The sequence below is a fragment of the Protopterus annectens genome, chromosome 5.part1, assembly GCF_019279795.1.
Source record: "Protopterus annectens isolate FY-2018-M chromosome 5.part1, PAN1.0, whole genome shotgun sequence".
Lineage (NCBI taxonomy): Eukaryota > Metazoa > Chordata > Ceratodontiformes > Protopteridae > Protopterus > Protopterus annectens.
The window spans coordinates 104,281,755-104,297,175 of NC_056736.1; the positions used below are offsets into that span (position 1 = coordinate 104,281,755).

At 47.1% G+C, this 15,421-nt stretch overlaps 1 protein-coding gene across 2 annotated transcripts in view; it reads right to left on the reverse strand.

Annotated features, from left to right (window-relative positions):
• Window positions 1–15,421, reverse strand: part of NDFIP2 (Nedd4 family interacting protein 2) — a 985,488-nt gene that overhangs the window by 259,995 nt on the left and 710,072 nt on the right. The window lies entirely within an intron of this gene.

The following is a 15,421-nucleotide window of genomic DNA, read 5'->3' on the forward strand; positions in this document are numbered from 1 at the left end:
CATTTGTTTTTTAGGCATAGGGGCCTGTGCATGTGGCCCAAGCATCAGTTTTTCAGACATAGAAGTTGATTTTGGCCTAGGTTTTGAAGATGGCGTCAGTTTAATACACAAATCTTTAGGCCTGAAAACACCCTCAGAAGCCGGTGCCTGCTCAGCAGCTCCAGACCCATCTAAGGTAGAGACATCCGCGGTTTCAATACTTAAAAGTATCTCACGACATACCGGACTCCAAATGGGTCTCAGTAGAGGCCTACGAATCAAAAGTAGAGGGTATTAGGGGCTGTGAAAGCACCTCACTGAGTACCGGCGAACCAGCGACTGGCTTAGGAGAAGTTTCATCAGTTTTGGACCTCGACGGTCTGTCTGTCTTTTTCTTTGCGTTTTTTGTGTATTCCGGTAGTCGGATTGCTAACCAACGACATTTCTGAATAGTTAAATCTTGAGCCAAAATATTTTGAAGCAAAAATATACAGACGCTTAATAGTGCATTGATTAAATTTAGCACAAAACCGACAACAAGGTACGTCGTGGTCAGGGCCTAGGCAAGGAATACAGTACGAATGAAAATCCTTATGAGGTATTTGCTTTCCACAAGTAATACAATTATTAACTTTTACTGACATTGGTAAGGAGCAAGAAAAAGTTTCCCTAACGGGGTACTTAGCTTTAGGTTGAAGACTTTGGTTCTGAAACTCAAAAATGAAAATTTCAGGAGTCAGCTGACCGGTACTTGCAAACTGCTTCTGCTTCGGGCACCGCACGGCAAGAAAGACTGATGTAATGGCGTCGGCTGCATGTTTTATAACCTTGATGACCTGACTTAATGGAAGAAGGACAGCAATCAACGCAGGACCCAAGACTTTGTTAATCAGGCTGACTGAGGGATACTGCAAGCAGATAACCCAAATGTGATGACTGCAATGTTGAAACACGAAGAACATCAATGTACCATCAAAGTGATACAGTTGAGAGGTATACCTCTCAACCAGCAAAACAATGAAAATCAGGAGAAAATCAATGGAAATGTAGGCATATCTGGCCAAAAATCTGGCCAGCTAGTTAGCATTTCTACTAGCATACGTTTTTCCACTTCTAGTAGGATTCTATTAAACCACCACTCCCATACTGGATGACACCAAAACGACCTTGAAACATGTGTTTTTGATATGGTATTTGACTTACCTTGACATTTCAATACTGCTTGTATTGTATCCATCATTTAGCCAGAACACATTATACTTGTGTTTTAATGTACTGTAGATTATTAGCAACATAACAACTGCTTCATGAAATGCAATGAGCTGGCATTCAAAATGACAGATCTAATCTTCTCTAAAAGAATTTCTTCTAGTAGGCCAATGCCTTGGTATAGATTTATAAAGCACTAACTATGGTCTAGGCAGCCCAGGTTTGATTAATGGCTACAGTGCCAAACATGCTGACAGGGAGGGATAGCATTCCATGTAGAGAGGTGTGGCCCACATAGGGGAGTAGCCCTCAAATGTAACAAGAGAACATATGAGTGCAAGGATGCCAAGGGTTAGTTCATAAATGGAAAAAAAAACTCCAGTGAAAGCAGTGGCAATATCCAGCAAACATGCTCTTAGGTTTTGTGCTGGATGCAATCTTAGAAAGGAGACCATCTTGGGCAGTAAAAGAGGCTGGCAGACCTCATGATGGACAAGGCACTGCAGTAGCTAGAGACAATGAAGCTGAAGGGGGAAAAAAATTCCTTCTTGCGTGTAAAACTGGAAGGCACTGTTGAAGACCAGAGACCAAATTTGAACTCTTACATTTTATTCTGAAAGTTAGCTGTTGTCTAACTGCTTGCAAGTCAAAATGTTCTGAAAGTTAGCTGTTGTTTAACTGATTGCCAGTCAATAAAGAATTCAAGACAATGCATGGCAATATTCCCCATTACAGGCAAAATATGACAACTGCTTGACAACTCAGGCCATCCTTGACACAGACGATTAGAATGCAACATCAATTAACCTGCAAAAAAAAAAAAAAAAAAAAAAAAAAAAAACTCCGAACAAATACCCAGCTATTCACATCTCAAAAAAAAACATTGCGTCTGTCATTAGTAATAATGGATCGTTTCCTGTGGAGGTTTCTCTTGATAGTGATTCTACAAAATAATGTCAAGTACACTGCTGGTCTCACATGAAGATACACACATGTATCTTAAGTAAAGCATAGTTGCAATAAACCACCAGATCTATTTCACGGTTTTCTGGAATAGGTTCAGAGGTTCATAGGTGTGTACTAGGCTAATGGCCCTGGAGCCTTTACAAGCCTAGCCCACAGAAGTCCACTGGCATCGTGACACCGGATGTTAGTTCCCAGTGCCTCTATCAAGTTGAGCCACTGGAGTGATCCCTGGGGTGAACTTTCTATTATCCATCCACTCATCAAGATTTCTCTTGAATAGGGACAGCAAAGTGCTCTGCTTGACATGTACTGGAAGTCTATTCCAGAGCATGGACAGTCTCTGGGTGAGGAACCTGTCCCTCCAGCATGTTCTGTTGACTGTGGTAATGAGGTTGAGGTCTCTGGAGCGTGTGGTGAGGAGGGATTGGGATTTCTTTAGATGTAGCATTTCTAACAGAGCTGGTCAGACATGGCTTTGTAAGTCAAGCAAAGATAGTCTCTAAGTAGGCGATATGAGACACAGAATAGCTGGAGTCTTTTGAGTCTGTGTAGGACATGTGTTTAACACCTAGTATCCTATTTGTGAAGTAGTTCTGTGGCCACTCCAGCTGTTACAGGTGTCTAGTGAGGTACATGGTAAATGGGGTGTTAAACTCGATGACTGGTCTAATGAGGGAAGAGTAGAGAGAGACTATGACCTCTTTCTTCCTGGCTGCAAAACCCTTGGTAATGAGATGTGCCATATAGAAGGACTTTCTGACCACAGTGGCAATGTGGTGGACAAAGGACAGGTTGCTGTCAACCTGCGTCCCCAGATCTCTTATAATGCCTTCAGTGTTCAGTGGGCTACCATCGATGTAGTAATTAGTGGGAACTGAGTTTTTACCAAAGGGGATGATGACGAATTTTTTGGCGTTAGGCTTAAGGCCATGGTTTTGACACCAGTCATTGGTCTCAGTGAGGCTTTCTGTAGGATGTTTGTATCACTTGGGGAGTTAATAATGGCTCCCAGTTTACAGTCATCTGCGAACGTGGGTCAGCCAGTGTCCCTCTGTGTTGGCCTGGACTTCTGAGAAGTAGATGCCGAACAGGAGAGGACCGACTACCGATCCCTGTGGGACTCTACTCATGACTGGTCGGCACTCTGACTTGGAGTCCGCTACTTTCACACTGTGTGTTCTCTGTCTGTGAGCCAATTTGCAATCCACCTAGTGATATAGGGGCTGATGCAGAGTTTGGTGAGTTTATCAATAATTCCTGAGTGAGGAATGGTATCAAAGGCCTTGGCCATATAGAGGTAGTCTGTCTGTATGCACTGCCTTACCTTCATCCACAGCTCTGGTGACCGACTCAAAGATGTCAACCAGGTTGAGCAGGCATGACCTCCCTTTCACAAAGCCAAACTGCATGGGGTCTAGAGTTTGGAGGTTTCCTATATCTCTGTTAATCACGTCCATGATGACACGCTCCATAGCTTTACACATCAGACTTGTCAGGATAATGGGGTGATAATTCCCCACGGTCTGTAGTCGCTCCACCGTTATGGAGAGGGTTGACTGTAGCAGTGCGCCATTCGGTAAAGACAAAGCCGAGGTGAGGCTGTGACTGAACAGGATACACAGATGTGGTGCCAGTTCACTTTGTAGTTCATGTAGAACACAGCCAGGGATATTATCGGGTCCCATGGAAGCTGTATTCTTGGCTTCAGGCAATGCAGCTTTAACCTGTGCTGCAGTAATGCTGGATTCCTAGCATTATTCTGGTATTGCGACTGGTCCTTTGGGGGGGGGGGGTAAAGCTGGCACTGAATCTGTCAGCCAGTATGTTGGCAATATCTGCTGGTTCAGTATAGGAGGTACAATTGTGCAGTAACTCAGAGCAAATCTGGGTACTGCCGTGGAGGTTCTCGATATAGCTAAAGAAGGCTTTGTGTTTGTTTTTAGTATCTGCCACAATTCTGCCTTCATAGCTGGCTGTAGAGGATTTGATGAGGGATCTCAACTTTTTGTTGAGGCTAATAAGGGAGTTTTTCCAGTCCTGGGACTTCACTTTTTTCTGCAACAGTTTCTTCCTTCTGTTGTAGAGTTTATTAATTGCAGGGGACCACCAGATTGACTTTTTTTTTTTTTTTTTTTTGGAGAGCAGCATCTTGGTTCTGTTGGGTATGGCTAGTTCCATGCATTTATGTACATGTTCATACAGTGCACTGGTGTATAATTCGGCAGTCATGCTGCGATTTTCCATTGGCATGGGTGCCGTGAAGTTAGCCACCTCTGTTTTTAGGAGTCCAAAGTCAGCTTTGGAGAGGTGGTTACCTTTGCAGGGGTGAGGGCGAGATGTAGATTTCCATGGTGATTAGTTTACGGTCTGATCTGACCAGGAAGGGACTGACTATTGGTGTAGAGCAACGGTCGCTCATGTTAGTAATAACCAGGTCAAGGATGTTGCTTCCTCTAGTGGGGATCAGAATAAGCTGGTCCAGGGCATTGGAACTGAATTCCAGGAAGCCCTGGGTCACTATATTGGTGCTTCAGTAGTTTTCCCAGTTGATGGAGGGGTAGTTGAAGTCTCCTAGTAAGAGTGTGTTGGGTTGGACCTTGATAGATTCCAGGATGATTAGGAACATGGAGTGAGAATCTAGGGACATGGTTGGGGACCTACAGCAGGCTATGACCTGGTCCACCGTCTTACCCAATGTTAGTTGCATCTGAAGTATCTCAGATGCGTTATGCTGGGCTACTAGTTTGGAGGTGTGCATATCCTTTATGAATATGGAGACATCACCGCCTTTGGAGCTTCGGTCCATGTTTCAGGGCCAAAAGGTGTGGAATGAGTGATAGCCTGGTAGCGCAGGGGTGCTTTCTGCCACTTTAAACCAGGTCTCTGTTACAACACAAATGACGATGTTCTCCATTTTGAGGAGTGCTTCGAGCGAGTACATCTTGAGATTTAGACTTCTATCGGTGAGCAGCATGACCCTCAGACTGAATTTATTTATAGCTGTTATGGTGGCAATTTGGTCTTTGGAACACCACCTAAAAAGGCACTATAAGGGTGGCAAGAGCCTTAGCCAGTACCCGGAAACCCAGGGGTGACAGTTGCAGGCCATCTCTGGCAAAGCACTGAGGTCTGTCAACCATGTCATCACAAGCAGACAGATACTGGATCCCCTTAGAATGACACCAGAAACTTAGCCAATTGTTGAAGTCAATCATTTTTTTTTTGTACTGCGGTACCATTCTGGGTGATGGTAGGATACTGCTCGGGGCTAGTGTCATAACTGCCTGGGCCACATAAACCAAGAGCTCCACCATGTCTCTTTTCATGTAGTCCATGGAGGTGCGTCTCAGGTCATTCACACCCACAAGGACAATGACACAGTCATACTTGTACTTGTTGTGGAGTGACCTGAGTGTGTGTGTTATGTGTCGGATTCTGGAACCTGATACACAGCTGACTGTTACCGTCTCCTTATTCAACCTAGTGAGTGAGACATCTGTGTGCCTCACTACTGAGTCACCTATGATTAGTGTATTGGGCAAGGTGTTTAGCCTTAGAGGCTTAGGTTGAGAGGCACACTGCGGAGGTGAGCTATGTGTCCTGTTTTTTGTGCTGTGTTGTGGTGGTCGAGTGCGTTTCTGTCTCGGAGGTCTCTGCTGTGTGGGTAAATTTCTGACAGCCTCCGTGAAGGTGGGTGTGTGGTTTGTGTTTTTATGTGAGAGCTCTGATGGTGGGTGTTCTGTAGGGCTACGTGTTCCATGTGGCGTGGTGCAGGTACTGACCTTCTCCTCTTGACCAGCTAAGTCCAGTCTTGGCTGAAGAGTGCAAAGCTTCCAATTTGGTGATATAAGTGCATCTCTCACAAGTCTGAGTGTTGGGAGGTAAGAGGAGAGGGTTGTCTGTGTACATGAGGTAGTTGCTACACTGCCTCAAAACGCCCAAGTGCACTTGGTTTATAGGAGAAAGCACAGGAACTGCCCTTTAATCATGCCATGCCAGGAGGGGTGGTCATAACAACTAAGAACTGGAGCTATTTCCGTGAAGAACGACTAGTGCTGATGGCACTTAGGTGTGCTACAATAATAGCTATAAATAAGAAGTTATGTACTCACCATAACGTTCCATCTGAGTAGGTGGCTTCATTTGTCTACAACCTGTGGGTCTTGGATCCGATATCGGATCTGAGCTGGCAGCTTGTTTCATAGCTAATGGATCTGAGCTCCTAGCTCCTCCCTTCACCCATAATCCACTGCCAACCCTCCATGACCTCAGATCTAGTTTGCCCCTCTATATGTACCCAAAAAGGGTATTCCAACTCACATAGATCCACTGAAGGCCAGGGGGAAGGAGGGGGGGATGGTTGCAGACAAATGAAGCCACCTACTCAGATGGAACGTTATGGTGAGTACATAACTTCTTAATCTGAAGTAGGGACTTCATTTGTCAGCAACCTGGGGGACAGAGTCCCCAGCTACCTGAATCTTGGGTGGCCATCATGGAAGGATATTGCGGAGCACCGCAGAGCCAAAAGATGCCCTCCCTCTAGAAATCACGTCCAGTTTGTAGTGGTTAATAAAGGTATGAGATGAGGCCCAAGTGGCTGACGAACAAATATCATCCAATGGAACTCTAGATTTGAAGGCCGCAGAAGTAGAGATGGAACGAGTGGAATGTGCGTGAACTCCTTCAGGTGCGGGTCTCCCAGAAGCTTGGTACGCTAACAGGATACATTGGGAAATCCAGTGTGACAGGGAGATTTTTGATACTGCTTTCCCCAAATTAAATTTGGCAAAGGAAATGAACAGCTGGTCGGATTGCCTGTGACCAGCTGTTCTACGAGTATAAAAACGCAGCTGCCTATGAACATCTAATGAATGCAGCTTGTACTCTCCTTTATTCTGATATTTAGGAAAGAAGACCGGTAGATTTATGGATTGATTTATATTGGTTTCTGATGCTATTTTGGGAAGGAAGGAGGGATTTGGCCCTGAGGTACACTCTGTCCAGATGAAAGATCAAGTAAGGAGGTTTCACAGAAAGAGCTTGAAGCTCCGAAACTCTTTTCGCTGAAGTAATGGCTACAAGGAATGCTGTTTTCCAGGACAAGTATTTGAGATCCACTGAAGCAGCAGGTTCAAATGGTGGAGCAGTCAGGGCTTGAAGAACTAGTGAAAGATCCCAAGGGGGTACGGCTTCTTTTATAGGGTCTAAGCAAAAAGGTGCCCTTGAGAAAGGTTTTACACAATTTGGCTGACATCAAGGGCCCTGTGTCATGTCCCACATGGTAATGGGAGATGGCAGCCAATTGCACTTTGACAGTTGAGCAACTAGCGCCTTCCTGAAAAAGTTCGGTTAGGAAGTCTAACATGGATGGAAGAGGAGCCGTAAAGGGATCTAGATTATGATGCTCCGCCCAGACGGAGAAACTTTTCCATTTACTGCGGTACACTTTCCTGGTGGAAGGTTTATGCGCTGCCACGAGGATGGCTTTGACTGATGAAGAGATACCGGGAGTCCTAACTAGTTGTGGAACTGGAGCAACCAAGCCGTCAGCTTCAGATTGTCCAGATTTGGGGTGGGTAAGCCCGACGGATGGAGATTAGATCCGGACTGGGATCCAGAATCCAAGGGGGATTCACTAGGTGAGACCACAGGTAAGGGAACCAAATTTGCCGAGGCCAGAATGGGGCAATGAGTATCGTCCTGCTCCCCAACCGCGAGGCTTTCTGTAAGAGCTGCAGCATCAGGGATAGAGGAGGATAGGCATAAAATAGACCGGATGGCCAAGCATGCACCAGAGCATCTCTTGGGGTTTGCCCTGGAGGGGGAATCAGAGTGAAGAAATTGCCGCATTTGGTGTTTGAGGGAGAGGCAAAAAGATTGCAGCAGGGTTGCCCCCATATTGCGAATATCTGCTTCGCTACTAGTGGGTTGAGAGACAACTCGTAGGGGGTAAGAAGGGTGCGGCTGAGTTTGTCCACTAGGATGTTGGCCTGCCCCGGAATGTGCATTGCAATCAGAAAGCGGTTGGTGGAAATCGCCCATTCCCACACTCTCATGGCTTTGCGGCATAGAGGGTAAGACCTGGTTCCCCCCGTTTGTTGATGTACCAGACAAACGACATGTTGTCCGACTGAATTGCAATCGTTCCTACAGGGAGGAGATTCTAAAGTGCTTGCAACGCGTAAAGCACCGCTCTCATCTCCAGAACGTTGATATGCAGGGAGGTCTCTGTATCGTTCCACGTGCCTTGGACGGTCCTGCCTGAATAATGCCCCCCACCCGAGGCAGGAGGCGTCCGTGGTCACCGTGGCAAGAGGGGGAGAGGTGCAGAAGGGTCGGCCCGTATGGAGATCCGGAGCACGGAGCCACCATAATAGAGCCCTCCTGCAAGCCTTGCTAATAGCGATGGGGTGATGGAGAGGAAGAGACAGAAAGGACCATTGTACTAGAAGGGTCCACTGCAGTACCCGCATGTTCAGGCGGGCGCATGGAAGGAGCGTTATCGCTGCTGCCATGGTGCCCAGCGCCCTCAGGGCCAATTCCGCCGGTGGAGTTTCTGTCTGGAGGATGGCCCGCACATGAAGTTGCAAATTCGTAGTCGTTCCGATGTCAGGAAGGCTCGTAGATCTCTGGTGTCTATTCTGGCTCCTATGAATTCTATGACTTGTGTCGGGACCAGAAAGGATTTGTCGGCATTGATGGTAATGCCTAACTGGGGGGGCTAGGCGGAGAAAGAAATCTCTGGCTGAGCAAAGTAGATAGCTTGTTGGGGCGGTCAGGAGCCAGTCGTCCAGGTATGGAAAGACCTGTATTCCCTGGAGTCTCAGGTGGGCCGCAATCACTGCTAATACCTTGGTGAACACCCTGGGGGCTGTGGTGAGGCCAAAGGGAAGGACCCTGAACTGGTAGTGACTGGCTCCCAGCCGGAAGCGGAGGAACCTCCTGGATTGTCTGTCCATTAGAATGTGGTAGTACGCATCCTTGAGGTCTATAGAGCACATCCAATCGTTCTCCCTTAGAAGGGGAAGAATAGATTGAAGAGTGACCATTCGGAATTTTTCCTTGGTTACTGACAGGTTCAAATGGGACAGGTCTAGAATCGGTCTCAAGTCCCCCGTCTTTTTTGGCACCAAAAAGAACCTGGAGTAGAACCCTAATCCGAGCTGGTCTTGGGGGACGGGCTGGATGGCTCTTTTTCTTAGCAGCTGCTGAATATCTGCGGCTGCAGCCTCCCTCTGATCAGGTGGTATATCGGGGAGGTTCTTGAATTTGGGGACATGAAGTAATGGGATTTTGTATCCTCTGGATATAATTCAAAGCACCCAGCGGTCTGTCGTGATGGACTCCCATGCCGCTAGGTGCTCCGAGAAGCGCCCGCCGACTGCCTCCAGAGTGGAGCAGTTGGGTAACCCTTCAGGGCTGCTGCGTGGGCCAGTCAGAGAAAGTTTCGCTGGACCCAAAGCTCCTCAGAGCCCCTCTGCCCCTGGGGCGGCATCCTCCCTGTCCCCCTCTGCCACGGAAGGACTGGTTGTCCGGAGCGGGTTGGGAATATTGCGATTTCTGGAACCACATCTTCTTCTGACCCTTTTGGTTCTTCGAAAAGGACCGCTGGGGAGCAGAGAAGCGGACTCCGATGGCAGACAACGTCTTCCCATCCTTCTCGCTCTGGACAAGTGTCTCACGAACCGTTTTGCCAAACAGGGCAGAACCATCGAAAGGGGCGTTAGCAAAGGACGCTTTAAAGGGCTCCGCAAAGTCACAATGACAGAGCCAGGCCTGACATCTCATGACTAGGCCTGCTCCGCTAGCTCTAGCGGCTCCCTCGGTGGCATGGGACAATAGCCGCATAGAGGTATTTGAAATAGATCTGAGTGGCCATTCGGGTGGAGTACAATTGTTTGTCCTCCGCCGACATGGACTCAGGGGGGGGAGGCAGTGTATTCTTTGATAAGATCCCGCTGCATCCTGATGACATGTGCCATATAGTTCAGAGACCTTACCGAAAATGTCGCTGAACTAAAAACTCACTTCCCTAAGCGGTCCATCGAGTGGGACTCCTTGCTCAGTGGATGGACTGAGGGGCTCTCCTGAGCTAGTTCCCTCTTCGTGGCTGCCGCCGTCAACATGGCATCTATGGGGGATCCTTGCTCCAGCATGACCGGTCTGTGGGGGGGGCTTAGTATCCTGTCTGGGCGTTTGGGGATTGGCTCCACGGTGTCCGGGTCCTTCCACGCCCTGGTGGTAATAAGGTCCACCAAGGGGTCGGCTGGAGGGGACACCCAAGAGGTAGATGGGCCTGCTTCGAATGCCTCCAGAAACACGGACTCTTCGGAGGAATATTGGGGCCTATGTGTTTGTGTAGCACTCCTTTTTCTCAGCATCTCCATGATGTCTCCAAAGGTGACATCCTCAGGGGGTGATCTTGGGGAGCCTTCCCCTTCATCCAAGTCAGTGTCCTCAGTTAAGGACTTAGGGGAGTCCACGTGCCTCCTCTTGCACTTGTGCTTGCGAGGCACTTCCTCGGGGGGGGGGCTGTCCGAGGAGGTCTCGCCAGCAACAACCTGTTCCAATAGAAGAACCTTGGACATTGAAGCAGGCTGTCCCTGAGGCCGGGTGATGGAAGCCTGGCCCAGCAGAGAGGGAGTGCAGGGTGGAGCTGAGACAAGGGCCGGGGGTCCGGATGCTCTCGACAGAGCCCTCTCCACTACATCGAAGGCCGAGGGGGAACCGCTCTCACTGGGCTCCGAGAGCCGGCTCCCACTCGGATCCGATGAAGTGATCGGAGCCGGCACCAAGACCATCGAATCCGAAGGACCAGTGCGCTCTGACCTGGACGGAGCCGAAGGCACACTGAATCCCTCGGATCCGAAGCTCGGGCCACGGCTCCGAGAGGTTGGATCCAACAGACTCGAGGGCAGGGTCGGACCCGAAGTAACAAGTACTGTCGGCGCCGACCCAACCCCGGCTCCAAACCCGGGTAGCGGGTCGGAGAAGGAGCAATTGGAGCGAAAAAGGGTGTCGAGCTCCCCCCCGAAGGGGGGAAGGCAAGAGCACTCCCATCTGCAGCTGGGCCTGGATGAATCTTCGCATCATCCGGTCCAAGTCTGCATCTGACATGCTGAAAGTTGATCTCGACGAGGCCACCGAGGCAGGCCTGGAATGCTGCCTCTGACCTCGATGGAGATCGGGCCTCCTCCTCCTCGGACCCTGGAGAGAAGCAAGGAGATCGGAGCCGAGGAGGAGGAGACACAGAAGCAGTGGAGGGAGAAGCCCGATAAGCTGGCGGGGCCGAAGCGGAGGCCTCGGCCCGCTGTTTGTGGTGCTTCTCCCTCTATTTCTCCCTCCTAGCCTCCCTGTCCTCCGGCGCTTTAGTGGGAATTTGAGTCCCGGCCGGAGGAAGGGGGGCAGGAGTGGCAATGACCACAGCCTGTGGTAGTGCCACGGGAGCAGCGGAGGCCACAGCAGAGTCTGGGGGCAAAAGTCCCGCCAGGACCAGCTTCGACCTCCGCTCTTTCAGTGCCCTGGGGATGAATGCTGCACAAATGGTACAGCCTGAGGTGAGGTGTTCAACCCCAAGGCACCGAACGCACAGAGTGTGGCCATCAGCCGGGGGAGAGCTTATGGCCACACTCGGTACATTTAGAAAAAATGGCTTTTGGGGCCTCAGCCATACTTTGAAGAAAAAGGAGTGCTACACAAACACATAGGCCCCAAAAACAAAAACACACACACACTCACTAACGAGCAGCGAAGGGAGGGAAAATTATGTAAAAAAATAAATAAAAATTACAGGGAACCTGACTCTTACACACTTTTTTAAATTTAACTGTAGAGAAAAGTGACTAAAAACACACTTAACTGACGATTTCGCTAGAGCTCAAAGGAATCCAGCCATCCACAAGCGCAGCAAACTAGATCTGAGGTCATGGAGGGTTGGCAGGGGATTATGGGTGAAGGGAGGAGCTAGGAGCTCGGATCCATTAGCTATGAAACAAGTTGCCGGCTCGGATCAGATATTGGATCCAAGACCCACAGGTTGCTGACAAATGAAGTCCCTACTTCAGATCACCTGTTTAAGTGCAAAGTGATTACACTACTTGCAGTGCAAGAGAGAGAAAGAGCTAGCAAGATCTACGGGAAAAACTGAAAAGCAGACTTTCTGGCTCCAGTAATAGTTTACCTCAGCTGGGCGCCACTACACGAAGCTTGAACAAGTGCAAACGTGTGCTTTTAAACCAGAAAGTTGAAAGGGATGGAAAAACTGCCCAAACGGCCAATAAACTACAATTTCTGGGCCAGAAACCACTCCTCTTGTGGTAGATAGGATACCTAGTGCTTACCACTCCCACTGATAAGCTAGAAGGCTTCTCTCCAACACAGAAAGGCTTGAGGTGGGCTCAGAAGCTTACAAACAGTTCTGTATACAGCAAATCTGTTATCTAGACTAGACTAGTTACAGGAAAGGCAGGAAACACGCTTAGAACTTTTTTATTTTTATTTATTTATTTTTTATAGAAAAGCAGCTAAAACAGCACTAAAACAATTCAAATGCAGTTAAAGCTACCACAAGAGTGTGCAGCAATATTAAAGCAAATACAGTTTAAATAAATGCAATTTAATTGAAAAATCACTAAAAACAAGTGCAGAAAGCAGTAAATTAAGAAAAAATCAATATGGAGGCATTTAAAGTATCAAAAAACAATGCCAGGAAATATATAAATAATTCAGTCAAGCAAAAATTAAGACAGTGCAGAACTCTGAACAGTTAAAAAGTGCCAAAAATATACTTATCAGCTCTATATTTCCAGTTTGTTTTTGAAGTACACTCAGTCAGAACACAAGGAGATTCTAGCAATGGTAGATTCTAGCCCAGTGAAAACACTAATGAATATGGAAAAGAACTTTTGCCATAGTCAATGAAATTTGGTTGGTTAAGCTTTCTTTTCAAGCATCAATCCTGTTGTTAGATACTGTGGATTCTGTAGACACTATACATAGAAGGAAGCTGCTGTTTGCTTCAGCGGCAACAATATGTTGCATAGTGTCAAAACAGGAATCTAACAAATTGACCAAATTTCGGCTAAAACATCAGTGGAAGTATTACTTGAATATGTTGAAATTTTTAAGATACAAATTCAAACAAATCTATTAAGCTAGACATATTTTTTCTTACTCTTCCTTCGTGTTCAAACATTTTGGGGATGTATGCACTATTCTTTTATGTTGCTTCTCTTTTTTTCTTCAATTTGCATTTTAATCACTATAGCTATACTTACAAACTTTTCAGTTGTATATTTGTTTTCATTTTTATAAAGGATTATGAATAATAAATTAAGACTACCTGGGTAATGAATGTTGGAGGCAGTACAGACTATTGCTACATCAAAATGGAGAATCATTTTCATCTTGGAAGCACAAACCCTCTGAATGTTTTTTTTTTTCACTTCTAAAACACCTACTGGGGAGTCTCAAGGGATCATGTGGTGTGTGTCAGTAGCCAGGCCATGACATGGAGCCCTTTGTTGATCAAACCAAAGGGAAAATTGATGTGCAACAATAAAAGGGTTTTCCTGGATCACCAAGGACCTGAATCCCTTTCAGTCACCAAAGGGTAGAGAGAGTTTGTTTAGGCCTTTCTTGCTTAAATTTTGTTAGAGGTCTGAATCAATGGGAATTGGCAGGAGAAATACAGGAATCACCCATACCAACAGATGCAGCATGTGTGTCCACCATTACCTCTCCTTACCCTGCTGTACTAATAATTCAGAAAGGACCCACGTTCTTACAAACACCAAATATGACTGCCTCCAGCATGACTCACTATTGGGAAGACATAGACCAGAATTGACCTACTTAATCTACAGCTTCCAGAAAAGACTGCACGAATGGTTCAAGTGTGCCAACTCGCTCCATTCTCTGGAATGTAAATCAGAGAGAATCATGCATCCATTTAAGGTCAACTGCATCACATTCTCTGTACAGCAATATGACTATGCTTCCCCTTATTAGCTTAGATCACAGCATCATTAGGGTGAACAAGGGAAATAAGTCAAGAGACCATCCGTGCCTTGCCAATACACATCCTCAAGATGCACTTACAAATTCCAGGAAGGAAAAACAAGTCAGGTCAGGCACATACTTCTGGATACCCATCAATCCTCTAGCTTCTACTTCATGAAGGACGTGACAGTGTCACTTTGTTTAATGTATACAGAACAACTTTTCAGAGTTGGAACAGCAGCAGGAAAATACATATATCCTTCCACAATGCTGCATTTGTGTGTTGCTAGTGGTTTACATACTTACTTTCAGTGTTGTGGTTCTGGCTACCTTACAGAGGCACACAAGATCCAGGAGGGTAGAGTCTTTGATGGCAGAGAAAGCAAGACACAGATCTCCTTATGAGAAGTCTGTCTTGGCAGTTAAGGTTTTTATACCAATAATTTTTTTGGGGGGTATGAACCTTTAGGACATTTCTAGCTGCATGTCTGGTTAGTTACATGCTCCTAAACCCTGCAATTTTCGTAATGTCGCCTGTGAGTGACTGAGTCAGACAGGATATAGTGAAGTCAAGATCACACAAGTAGGTCAAACGACTGCATCAGGATCAAATGACAGCCAAACACTATGCCAGACACACTAGTCATTGGTGACTCCATAGTCAGACACACTGACGTCCCGCTCACCAGACTGAGTAAGGAGAGGGTCACAGTAAGCTGCCTGTCGGGTGCTAGAATCCGCCACATAACGCATGCACTCAGGTCTCTCAACAGCAGGTACAAGTACGACTCAATCATTGTCCACGCTGGTGTAAACGACCTGAGACCTGGACTACATGAAAAGAGACAGAGGAGCTCTCTGATTATGTAGCCCAGGCAGGTATGACCCTGACCTTGAGCAGTATCCTACCTTCACCAAGAATGATGCCACAATACAGAGATAAGATGATCAGCTTTAACAATTGGGTTAAACTCTGGTGTCATTCAAAGGGGATCCAATGTCTGTCTGCCTGGGATGACATGCTGGACAAGCCACGCTGCTTTGCAAGGGACGGCTTGCACTTGTCACCCCTGGGATTCCGGATTTTGGCAAAGGCTCTTGCCACCCCATAGTGCCTTTTTTAGGCAAGGCTCAAATTCTAAACCTACCACCCTAGAACAAAACAAAGAAAAAAAAACTAAGGGTAATGCTGCTCAATGCCAGAAGTCTCAACCTCAAGATGCACGAGGCCCTTCTCAGTATGGAGAACATCGATGTCTGTGCT